The 13,251-nt window shown below is 37.9% G+C and overlaps 1 non-coding gene across 1 annotated transcript; it reads right to left on the bottom strand.

Annotated features, from left to right (window-relative positions):
* Positions 1–11,946: 11,946 nt before the first annotated feature.
* Positions 11,947–12,019, bottom strand: Trnad-auc. The gene has a single exon. It is a non-coding gene; the product is annotated as a tRNA-Asp (tRNA).
* Positions 12,020–13,251: the final 1,232 nt, after the last annotated feature.

The following is a 13,251-nucleotide window of genomic DNA, read 5'->3' on the forward strand; positions in this document are numbered from 1 at the left end:
AACAGTGTGTGAACCAGCCTTTAAAATTTATAATTGTTAGTTATGGTTCATTAATATTTCTTGTAACAGTTGTCACTCTGTGGGTAGCTTTTGCACATTGTAATTTTTCTTCAGTCACCCGTTGACCACGAAAGCTGTAAAGTGAAACGTCGCGATGAATTGTAAATTCATTATACGCGATATAATCCGTTTCCATAGTTTTATATTTCATGAGTAACTATCGCGGTAACCAAAGACAATACAATGAATGTAATTTTTTTCATGACGTTAACGCTTTAACGAGTCCGAAAAAAGTGGCATCATTGTAGTGGCATCCTTTTCTAATCAATACGTGTGAGAAAACGGGACGACACTGCGATGTTGCCACTTTATATGTCAAAATCTCATATTACAGGCTTAGTTTAGATAATGCAGTGTAACACAAGTGTGGGACCGGCGCAGTCGGTCGGGGATCAATTTTACGATGGTGTTGGTCTCCGGTTTATAGCCGCTCTTAGCACGTCGCTCGATGGACGCTTCGGGATGGACAGGAAACTAGCCATTCGCGTTTTTACTTAAATCATAGGCTTATAATAAGTTTTAATGACAATAAGTTATAAGTAAGTAATAGTATCAGCATTTTAAATTAAAAGTAATTTGAAATAAGAGTAGGTATGCTCTTTACAACGAACAAAATATTGATAAAAGATAAATCAATTTATTCTACCGACCCTGGCCGGGAATCTGTCATTGAATATCTCTTAATATTTAGGGTCACTGTTACTTAGCAAAATACTATATGGTGTTTCTAAAACCAACGCCAAAATGGGAAGGGGTGATAGGACTTCTCAGTAGCTAGCAAGCACATTATGCGAATTTGACCTTAATGAAACTAAATAACTTAGCCCCAAACTAAGCAAAGCTTGTACATTCAGTTACAGAGAAAAGTAGACCCCCTTGCATACAAATTTGTATGGCAGGGGGTCTCCTTTTCTCTGCAGCTGACTGTACTATGGGTGCTAGGCGACGATATACATACTTAAATAGATAAATACATACTTCAGGAACAAATATCTGTGCTCATCACACAAATAAATGACCTTACCGGGATTCGAACCTAGGACTGCGACTCAGCAGGCAGGGTCACTACCGACTGAGCCAGACCGGTCGTCAACGAAAATGTCATGGTTTTCGAGATATCCAATCACCCGTTTTCGTTTTGGTGTTGGTTTTAGGGACACCCGGTATAAATAACTAAGCGGACACTCCCAACCTCCGTTTTCGTGGCCACACCCAAAGCTACTACCAGTACTTACAAAGATGGCCGACGCTTTATGACACCAATCTTCGGCGATATGTAATCGAGCTTACGTTGTCCGACCTCTAGCACCAGCGATTTTGACACTTGTATTTATGACAGAAAGAGTCATAATAGAGTGATGAAACTTGATGGATGTGTTGATTGAATTATGCAATTAGTGGATAGGCTAATGGCGCTGGAAATGAGAAAGGCATTTGAAAAGATTCGAAGATATTATTGCGACATTTCTAAGTTAGTAAGATTTTTATTTGAACAGTCTAGTTCAGTACTTATCGGCAAGGACGATATATAGCGGGAATGAAATAGTCATACAAAAAAGTGTACTTAAATACCCCTGAAATGGCCCACAATACATGGCGGTGTTTCGCAATCATATTTTTACCAATATTTTTGCGTGTTTTTAAATTATTTTAAGAACAAATGACATAATTATGTATTTCTTTATTTTAATATCACTTCAAAAGGTAAAAAAAATGTGGGTGTGTAGTTTTAATAGTATTTAATAGGTGGCGGTAACAAATGGAGGTATTACGATTCTTAGTATGAAGATTGTCAATCCCTTATAAATCACCAAAGTCGTGGAATATAAAATTATTGCCACAAATCGTAGATCCAGTAATGTACGCCGCGGTTAAATTAGAGGTAATTCGCGTGCCAGCAGTCCGTTACACGGCGCGGTATCGCCGCTTTATCGCAGCGGGATCGCGGCGGTATCGCCGCGATATCGTTCTAATCGCTTGTTACGGGTAATGTGGGTTATTAATTCGGCATTGTTACGGGTTAGCTTTTTACGTGCGGATGAATTATATGTTTATGTTGTTTTGTGAATGATTAGGTTGGGTTGAACGATGAGAGAGAGAATTGACTGATATAACTTGAAATGAACAACTTTTACTGACACTTAACGCCAATCCACGAGTAATCGATGGACACAAGGCATTTTTAGTGGCGCGATCTACTTTTTGCGTGTCTTTAGGCGGTCATTTTAATTTAATTTAATTTCATTTCTTTGTTAGCTTTAATAAGATACTAGTATAATAAGTAATGTATGAAATGTTATAATCCATACTTTATAAATGGGAAAGTGTGTGTCTGTTTGTTTGTCCGTCCTTTACGTCAAAACGGAGCGACGAATTGTCGTGATTTTTAAGTGGAGATAGTTGATGCAGGTGGCCGATTTTTGAGTCTCACGGCGTTCGAATTCAGAAAATTGTCACTGAAAATAGTAGGCAATTCACCGTTTTCAATCGGTATTTTAGTGACAGTGAGACTCAAAAATCGGCCCCCAGGATGGAAAGTGACATAAGCTACTTTTTGTCTCTTTCTAACCCCTCACTTACTTCTCTATAATGGGGGGGGGGGTGGAATTTTGTATAGACAAAGTGCATTCCGCAATTTCCAAATTTAACGCGGGTGAAGCCGCGGGCAGAATCTAGTATTCTTATATTTGATTTATGGTTTCGATGGGTATCTTCATCGTCATCGATCGGCGATAGCGTCGTCTCGGCTACGCCGGCAGAACTTAGGAATACGATCCCGTCTTCGAAACCAAACTTTTTAAGCCGACACGCACCAAAGCGCAATTTTATACAAATGAACGTAGAATTTTCTCCAAAATTGCATAGCGTTCTCAACCGCGGGTTGATCTTATTAAGCGGTCCATTTTACAAATCCTATTAAGACGAAGGACGACCGTCTTGTCTTGAAGCAAGATTTCATACACAGGTAGGCCCCATTTTCTTCTCAAATTCAAATTTCAAAATTATCTTTATTCTTGTAGGCCTAATTACAAGCTCTTTTGAATAGTTCATTACATATTTATTATCTCATACCTTTAAATGAGCAATTCTTGTATATTTATTTATTTATATATATACCGACGATCTCGAAAACTGCTCTAACGATTTTGCTGAAATTTGTCATGTGGAGGTTTTCGGGGGTGAAAAAATCGATCTAGCGTTGCCTTAGATCCCGGAAAACGCGAATTTTCGAGTTTTCATGCGTTTTTCTTTCGCGTTAGTAAACGTAAAATATGGTCGTTAATTTCGGCGGCTCCGCATAGCTCAGTCGTACGAGGTCGGTCCAATGTTCGCAGACAGATCGCAGGTTAAGTTAAGTTTTTTTTTGTATTTATAAGAGTTTTTTTTATCTAAAGACGTGATATAATAAAATAGAACCTCCCAGATAATAAGTACGTTTAGTAAAACGTCCCACTTTGTCGGTTACCATTAAGGTGAGATTTACTTGTATCTTTATATGAATAAACTGACAAAGCGGCTTTATAGCAATCGACAAAGTGGGACGTTTTCCCGTGCACACTCAAAAATATTCTCAAAGTTCGTGATTCGATTTATCGCCACTGGTTCGAATATCTCACATTTCGGTCATGTGTCGTAAAGTACTGTTGTTCTACAATGTCAATATCCAGGAGAAAACGTTTGTACGGAGAATCTATTGTCCTATACTCGCCGCAATACTAACCGGCGACTGAAATCATATTGCATCTCTTTTATGCTAATGGAGACTCAGGAAGATAGAAAGGGATAGTACTACATCAGTGGCCACTTCGTATTGCAGCAAGTATAACTCCTATCTTCTGAAGAACAACACAGTTATGTAAAGCGGTAAACCTCATTTGTGCTCGGCAGTGCTGCGCCAAGTTCGTGAGTTGTGGCCGCGGCTTATGGAACTCGGCCGGTTCGCACCTGCGCTCGGAGATAGCTCTAACGTACGACGCAGATCGTATTCTGGTATGTAATTTAAAAAAATCCGGGTAAAAACTTGATTGTAACGTGTGATGATAATTTTAAAGAGAAAAACGGACTTAGAATTTCAACTAAATGTAGCCGTACGTAGAGAGGTTCTATTGATCAGTACAGTGTGTTCAGTTTAGGTCCCGGTCCGGGCCCGGATCTTAATCTGGTTCCGGGTTCAGAGTCCATATCCGGGTTTGATCCGTGTCCGCATTCGCTTCCTAGTTCTACGAAACTGTAAATATTTTCTTAGACTGCTAGTTTATTAGATACCATTTTATACGTATAAAATCTACAACGATTTCAAAGTAATCATTAATAAATTATGGCCTGCTGAATAATGTGGTTTCGGAGTAGACTATTAAACCCTGTGACTACCATAAGTTTTCGACGCGACGTTTCTGTCGTTACTCGATAAACATACATACAATCACGCCTGTTTCCAGAGGGGTAGGCAGAGATCACGGATTTCCATTTACTACGATCCTGACATACCACTTTCGCTTCACACACTTTCATAACGTTTCTCATACGCGCTCGTCGGTTTCGTGTACTTCTGACCTGTCCTTTTTGCAATATTTCCCCGATTTGATCAAGAAAAGTTCGCCTAGGTCTTCGATATGGTTTAGGAAATATACGGACATGTACGCACGTCAATAGGGTGCATTGGGGTAATTTTGAAAGTCGTCAAATTTCGAAAGTTACATAAATATCATCATTATTTCCATCGTATGATGATAGATGGCTGAGATACGCGTCATACTCGTGAACGGGTGCTATCTGTGAAGACCGGTCTGTTTAAGCTTACTGGGGCCATTATAACTAAAGTAACTTTAATACTGATTTATACACTATGTAACATAATTGCCGAAGATAAATCCTACGGCTTATACATTACCTTCTATAGTACCTTTAATTTTCATGGTGTTTATTTTAAAAAAAGGAAGTGGTATTCGTAACCGCTATTCGATACCGGTTATGCTCTTAAATGGATCACCAGCATTAATGTTACATCCTGTATTACATTAGGACACTTTGTTCGGTTCTCGTTTGTTTCCTTTCTTTTAGTGAATATTTTAAATAATATATGATTTTGACTCTTGGAGACCATATATACATCTCTAAGGAGAATTAGATTACTTAATCTACTCTAAATGTCACAACTAAAGATAAAATGTATACTTATACATTTTATCTTTAGTTGTGACATTTAGAGTCATTTGCACCTCTAAAGTAATTTTAGACTTTTTTTTGTATTTAGTGTAGTTCTTAGTTGTAATTCGACATTTAGAGACCTTCTACATCTCTAATTAATTGTAGTAGAGTTATACTTTAGTTAGAACGTAGAATTAGTAGTACTTATCAATTGTAATTTCAATTCAATTTTAAATATTTTCTAAATATGTACAATGTCAGAATTTAGATTTCTTTCAACCCCTTTTTGCTAAGAGTGGCACTGAAACTTAGTAATTCATGTGCTCTGCCTACCCCTTTATGGGACACAGGCGTGATTATATGTATATGTATGTATGTACATGTGACGTGTAAAAGTGCCTCTGTGGCCTATTTGCTGAATACATTATTTTTTTCATTTTTGTGTCAAGATTCCCTTTTCGAACGTTTAAAATGCATAGTAGGGGATCCAGCCCATTATTCTACGATGCCTCTTGTTTTTGTAAGTATTATTTTAGCCCTCGCCGCGGCCTCGTCCGCGTCAGGTTTTCCTTCGCGGAAATTGAGCAATTTTGTAGTGCAGTGAATAAACTGATAGTTAATTAAATTCACCGTAACCTTAGAAAATAGAGCTAGTTTAAGGCTTGTCCGATTTTTTACTTAAATCAGAGTCGATACTATAGCGTACGTGTTACTATAGCGTACTTGGTCTTAGAAAAGCGGAGAGACTTTAACTTTGTGTCAAAGTGTGGAATTAAACATTAAATAAATGTCATATACAAAGAAAAAAGCCAGCTCGGAGCACTGGAGGCTTTGGTCACTTTTTCTTTGTATATGACATTTATTTAATGTTTAGAACATAATAGTAGTGTTACTACTTAAAAAATAACAAGTTAAAATATTTTCTATGAAAGTAATTTAATTTGTTCTTAAAGTGTGGAATTATTGAAGATATGAAACGTGTAGCTATTTTAGAGCAGAAAAAATAATGAAATGTAAAGGAGAGAGACAAGTGGATCTATAGTTTGCGACTTCTGTCATAATTAGCGATGTAAGTGATTGATTGATAGTGCGAATTTCGGAAAAAATATTGTATATAGTAAATAATAAGTATGATGTGATACTTAGTTATATGTATACTTACGAAACGATTACTAATGGACAAGGATACATACTTCATATCGTACCTTATTTTTTAGCGCCACCTATTAAATATTATCATAACTAAACTGATGATGCCTACAAATTTATTTTTTTCAAAATGTATTGATTTTAAAAATAAAAACCCGCAAAAATATTTGGGGAAAATATAATTTTGGCCACTTTCAGGCTGCGGTACAGCGCCATCTAGTTTTAAGCCCAAAAGGCCCATACATTTCAGGGGTACGTTTTTTTTATATGGGCTTTGTCAGACCAGTATTAAATCGTTCTTGCTAATGGATCATATTATTATCATATTTAATATAGGTATGTGTTTACATAATAAACACACTGTGTACGTCCTTGGTGGTTTTACGAGTAAACACGTGTAACGGGTGACACAGACATGTTCGCATCCGTTTGAGGGTAGTATTACAAGTCAGCGCGGCAGAGAACGCTTGACTTGGGAATGGAGCGTGCTTGAGATGCTCTGAGCAAGTCGCGTTAACCTGTGCCCGCGTCATAAAGGTGCATTCACACAGCTTTTAGATTTATTGTATTGTAGGTAAGTAAGGGTAACATGAGTACATGTTTGAGAAGAATGAATGCGATAACTAGTCTTTAAAAAACTAAGTTTGTGACGCTCTGGTGTAAGCTGTAGGTTGCAAATGGAATTCTGAAAAACAAATAAAAAATAAAAATGAGTAACGATTTTATGGCATGTTCCATTTATTCACGACGCAAGTTCAAGTGATGATCTATCTGTAAATAAGTGTTACTTTCCCGATATATCCATAAATCCTTTCATTTGCAGCTGTAGTTCAAATAAACACTCAAATTGTGCAACGCTTTTACGTGGATTCACCCATAACATTTTAAGTTCTCGCGCTTTGTACACATATTTCAAGTCACACACAGGTCGAACGCGTTTAATTAACATTATTTAAGATTTGGCGTAGGCACTGGTTTTACTAAATCGACTGCCATCTGACCTTTCAACCCGAAGGGTAACTATGCCTTATTAGAATTAGTCCGGTTTGTTTTTTTCTACTCGTCGACTTTAATCTGTCAATTAGGACACCACATACTAAACTATACGTGCTGACTTTTCAGTGTTGTATAGTCTTTGACACTTAGTCAACTATAATATTTCATTAGTTTCATTACACTTCACTTTAGTTAACTGGAAAAAAAAATCAAAAATAGAACTTCATACAAGTTCTATACTAATTTGCTATACCTGGCAAATTTTTGTGCATCTGAAACACATTTTTTTATCTATCGCGTTATCGACCAATCAGAGACGGTTATTACAAACAATTGGTTGCCAGGTAATTCGATGTTGATACAACGGTGAACGACGCTATTAACATTAATTTTAACTTGAATGATGATATTTTTCGTCCATTGATGATGATGATGATGACTCATAGAAAAAGTATTGTATACAATAGTGATATAATTAAGCTTTTCACTCTCGTACCGTACTATTAGGCCACTCAGCATGCTCGTGGCCTAAACATGGTACTCGACTGAAAAGCTTTGTATTATATCACGATTGTATAAAATACTATTATAATATTGCTAAATAAACACCCAGTTAAGTAATCTATGCTGAACGCAGGTCGTAGCTTGCATTGTGTTGTTTACATATTTGCATGAATACTCCTGACTTGTTTCCTACTGCTCCGTTTTAGTTTCGTTGATTAAAATTACTTATTCAATTGAAACGCCATTTCATCTCTTACATCTTGTAAAGGTTTTCAATTAAATGCTCTGTTATAACAAGGTACCGTATTAGAACATACAAAAGACAATTATGATTAATATCCATACTAATATTATAAATGGGAAAGTGTGTGTGTCTGTTTGTTTGTCCGTCTTTCACGGCAAAACGAAGCTACGAATTGATGTAATTTTTTAAGTGGAGATAGTTGATGGGATGGAGAGTGACATAGGCTACTTTTTGTCTCTAACCCCCCACTTCCCTAAAATGGGGAGTGGAAGTTTGTATGGAGAATTCCGCAATTTTCGAATTTAACGCGAGCGAAGCCGCGGGCAAAAGTTAGTATTTATATAATGTTGAGTATGTTGAGTGTAAATGGTTCGAAACAGCAAAATGTCTAATAAATAATAGTCTTTTATGCAACCGGCGATTAAAGGAGGTCAAAAAAGACGAGTGGCGTGGGTAACAATTTGAGGCGAAGCCGAAAACTGTTAATAAAGATATCACGAGTATTTTTTGACTTAGTTATAACACGTTGCATACAAAACTTTTTCTACGACCATGCACTTAGTTTTCAATAGTTTTCTAGAATAACTTTCGTGAAACTCAGACTGTTCCCTGTATTTTGACGCAAAGGTTTCCTGTATTTTGACGCAAAGCGCTCGAGCCAGCTGCCCAAAGCCATCCTCCGACAGCTTCCCTTCTTATAACAATGCGTTGCCATGGTTACATAGCCAATGAATGCGTTTTAATTTTTTTCGTTACTGCGCGCGTGCGTTGGAAGCGGGCAGGGGCTGGCGTTGGGGAATAGACTTTTATGTAGGGTTTTAAAGATTGCACGATCCTCTAATTGATAATTGAATGTAGTTAATTTTAACTAATAATGTTATAGGTATAAATCGAACGTAGTCAGTTTTATCTTGCCAGTAATAGTATTATTATTTTTTTAGTAGTAGTTTATAGGATTATGATAAAATTTACTAATAATAACATTATTAGTTAAATTAACTACGTTCGATTAAAATTAACTCAGTAACAATGTGGCTCTATGTATAAAATTTGTAAAATGTTGGTACATCTGTATAAAAAAACATAAAAAGAACTTAAACTATTAAACTTCATCTAACACAGAATAAATACATACATACATACATACAATCACGCCTGTATCCCATGAAGGGGTAGGCAGAGCACATGAAACTACTCAAGTTTCAGTGCCACTCTTGGCAAATAAGGGGTCGATAGAAAACGAAAGTGTGACATTGCAGTGACAGGTTGCCAACCTCTCGCCTACGCCACACTTTAACCCATATCCCACAGTCGCCTTCTACGACACCCACGGGAAGAAAGGGGGTGGTGAAATTCTTAACCTGTCACCACACAGGCTAAATATATGTCACCACACAGAATAAATATACTTATGTACAAAAAAAATATATTTACAAATAAAAATAGGAGCAAGCTCGGCGCCGGATGGTAGAAGGCTGGTAGCATTGCCACGCTGGATCGCGATGCTTATTCGCTTATGTATAAATAATTATATTGACTTCGAAACTTTTTTTATATGACGACTCCACGGATTTAAGAACCACGGTATGCGATAAAAAGTCCTAAGCCTACAGTCATGATCTTGAAGTGTAGCTGAACTACTGTTTAAAGACTGCGTAGGCACAGACGACTCAGATTATAGCCGTGACACGAATAGGATTGACAGTCTACTATATTTATCAGTCTCTGAATTTACGTAGTTTACCCGGTCAAAAGCAGTGTTACTGTCCAGTGCTAGTTGTTCTTTCTGAACTTTATTGAATTTGTTAAACCCGGAATGGCTGCTCTGGAGCGATATCGATAAAATTGGAACCGGGGTAAACTGGGAAAACGAACTATTTTACATACAGAGTGCGTTTGATAATATATAGATTTTACGAAATCTAGTAGATACGTATTTGTGCTATTCTAGACTAATATTCAGAATTTAGACTTTGACTACATTTTTATTCCATCACACAAAGACAATTTTGGCTTGTATAATAAATGTCTATTGCCAGATAAGTAATGCTTTCATACTTTAAACATAAAATTATATTGTCATCCAACTTATATTTTTTAATCCCCGACGCAATAACGACGTGGTGTTATAAGTTTGACGTGTCTGTCTGTCTGTCTGTTTGTCTGTCTGTCTGTCTGTCTGTGGCATCGTAGCTCCCGAACGGATGAACCGATTTAGATTTAGTTTTTTTTTATCTGAAAGCTGGCTAAGAACACTCCCGACTAACTCATAGATAGGGTGTGTTCTTAGTCATGTTTCATGAAAATCGGTCTACTATGTCGCGGTCGGGGGTTCTTCAAAATTATAATGGACTGATTCGATAAGATTAGGTCAGAAGGTAAGTTAGAATATGGTTAGGTAGGTAGGTAGGTAGGTATGGTAGGTAGGTAGGTTTGAATATGTAAGGACAAGTGAAATTTGATATAATTTATTAAAATGACAATAATTTCGTTGAACCTCGATTGTACTGTACATAAATTAACATGTTTACATAAATTAATTTGAAAGGGACGCCTAGTGCCTAAGGCGATGGCGTAGCATAGCGGACGGTGGTATGCGCACGTAGATGCTCTACGACGAGCCGTATCAGCTACGGGCTACGAGCTATGAATGGAGCTGCAATGGTGATGAGCTTCTTGCTTAGAGCGTAGTGACTCTGCCTTCTAAGCCGCGGTCCCGGGTTTGTTCCTGAGTCATGGATATTTTCTATGTATATAAGTATGTATCTATATAAGTAAGTATATCGTCGCCTAGAACCTATAGTACAAGCTTTGCTTAGTTTGGGGCTACATTGATTGTGTAAGGTGTTCCCCAATATTTATTTATTTTATTTTATACGTATTTATTTATGACTTTTTGACGTTTCAGAATACGTTACTCGCTAGCGTATTCGTCATGGAAAACTAAATTCGCTCTATGGAGAAAGCGAATAGCGGCAACTGAAATCAAATAAAATTCAAATTTCCCGTCATTACAATGAGACAAGACAAGACCAAACTTTGTTGTTGTTGTTGTAGTTCTAAGGCACCCCAGAGATACAAGGGCCTTCACAAGCTCGCGCCATGCCTTCCTATCTTCAGCGACCCTCGTGGCCTCGCTCCAGCTCAGACCAGCCGCTCGTAGCTCATTTTCGACGGACCGCTTCCATGAGTGAGCCACGGCTTAGGCATAGATCAAACTATGGATAGTCTTAAGTATTTTAACTTCTGATTAGCATACACGTCTACAATCGATTTCACTAGGCTTTAGAATACATTTTAAAGCGGAAAATGTCTGCCTTGTGTGAGACTTGAACTCACGGTCAGTTGGCAGAGCGCTGGAGTATCGACCCAGTGGCAGACATTCCACTCTTGAAATTTAGTCTAAGTATTTTCCGCAAATAGACTGCAGAGCTGATAACAAATAAAATTATCTACAATACAATACTCTAAATTTTAACTTCTGATTAGCAGAAACGTCTGCAATCGATGCCCTTAGGCTTAGAATAAATTTAAAAGTGGAAAATGTCTGCCTTGGGTGAGACTTGAACTCACGGCCTCTGGATCGATACTCCAGCGCTCTGCCAACTGAGCCACCAAGACTTCAACCAAGCCAGCGAAATTTTCCACTACTAAGGTCAATGGGACCCGTAGCGACATCTACCGTAAGAGTGTTAAACTTCTTAAACGGCAACCGGAGTTCCAAGTCATATTGGAAATTCACCAGTTACGATGCGTTAACCATGCTAAATTTTAACTTCTGATTAGCAGAAACGTCTGCAATCGATGCCCTTAGGCTTAGAATAAATTTAAAAGTGGAAAATGTCTGCCTTGGGTGAGACTTGAACTCACGGCCTCTGGATTGATACTCCAGCGCTCTGCCAACTGAGCCACCAAGACTTCAACCAAGCCAGCGAAATTTTCCACTACTAAGGTCAATGGGACCCGTTTAAGAAGTTTAACACTCTTACGGTAGATGTCGCTACGGGTCCCATTGACCTTAGTAGTGGAAAATTTCGCTGGCTTGGTTGAAGTCTTGGTGGCTCAGTTGGCAGAGCGCTGGAGTATCGATCCAGAGGCCGTGAGTTCAAGTCTCGTCCAAGGCAGACATTTTCCACTTTTAAATTTATTCTAAGCCTAAGGGCATCGATTGCAGACGTTTCTGCTAATCAGAAGTTAAAATTTAGCATGGTTAGCGCATCGTAACTGGTGAATTTCCAATATGACTTGGAACTCCGGTTGCCGTTTAAGAAGTTTAACACTCTTACGGTAGATGTCGCTACGGGTCCCATTGACCTTAGTAGTGGAAAATTTCGCTGGCTTGGTTGAAGTCTTGGTGGCTCAGTTGGCAGAGCGCTGGAGTATCGATCCAGAGGCCGTGAGTTCAAGTCTCACCCAAGGCAGACATTTTCCACTTTTAAATTTACAATACTCTAAAATAGGCAAAGTGCCTGGGAGGTGGTTGATTGAAACACGGTAGTCAGTAGTTGTGGGTCATGTGTAATCTTCTAACAATCTCCTAACATTCTCCCTCAGTACCAAAGTACAGTTTTTTATATATGCATAATCTACGTGACAGAGGCAATCCCTTATCGTATGGAGAGGTGGTTTATCTGTATTCGATCACTATTACGTCACTCAAAAAAAATATTTTAGTTAACTAGGCTTTTACATTTTACAATTGAAATAGAATGCTTTTATAAAGATAATTTTAATAAAAGGAGTTACCTCAACTAGGACTAACCATAACTCTTCCCGTCGAGTAGACTCCTAAATAATCTTGTTGAAAATGTCAGAAACCGAGTATTTTCAACTGAACGCGACGCCTTTTCCCTGTCCTGCATTTGTTTGTTAAAATAACCAAGCGCTCTAGCCAAGAGTACGACCGTTAACGCTCCGTGTTGAACGAATGGTCTTTGCACCAGTACGGAAGAGCGAAGGGCAACATTCTTACACAGGTTGACTAACGCCCAAAAACGTTAACAACAGTTAACGATATATATAATATACAAATACATACCTATACATAAAAAAATATTCATAACTCAGGAACAAATATCTGTGCTCATCACACAGTAAATAAATGCGCCTACCAGGATTCAAGGCAAGGCAAGGTCACCCGCAAGGCCAGA

The sequence above is a fragment of the Leguminivora glycinivorella genome, chromosome 2, assembly GCF_023078275.1.
Source record: "Leguminivora glycinivorella isolate SPB_JAAS2020 chromosome 2, LegGlyc_1.1, whole genome shotgun sequence".
Lineage (NCBI taxonomy): Eukaryota > Metazoa > Arthropoda > Insecta > Lepidoptera > Tortricidae > Leguminivora > Leguminivora glycinivorella.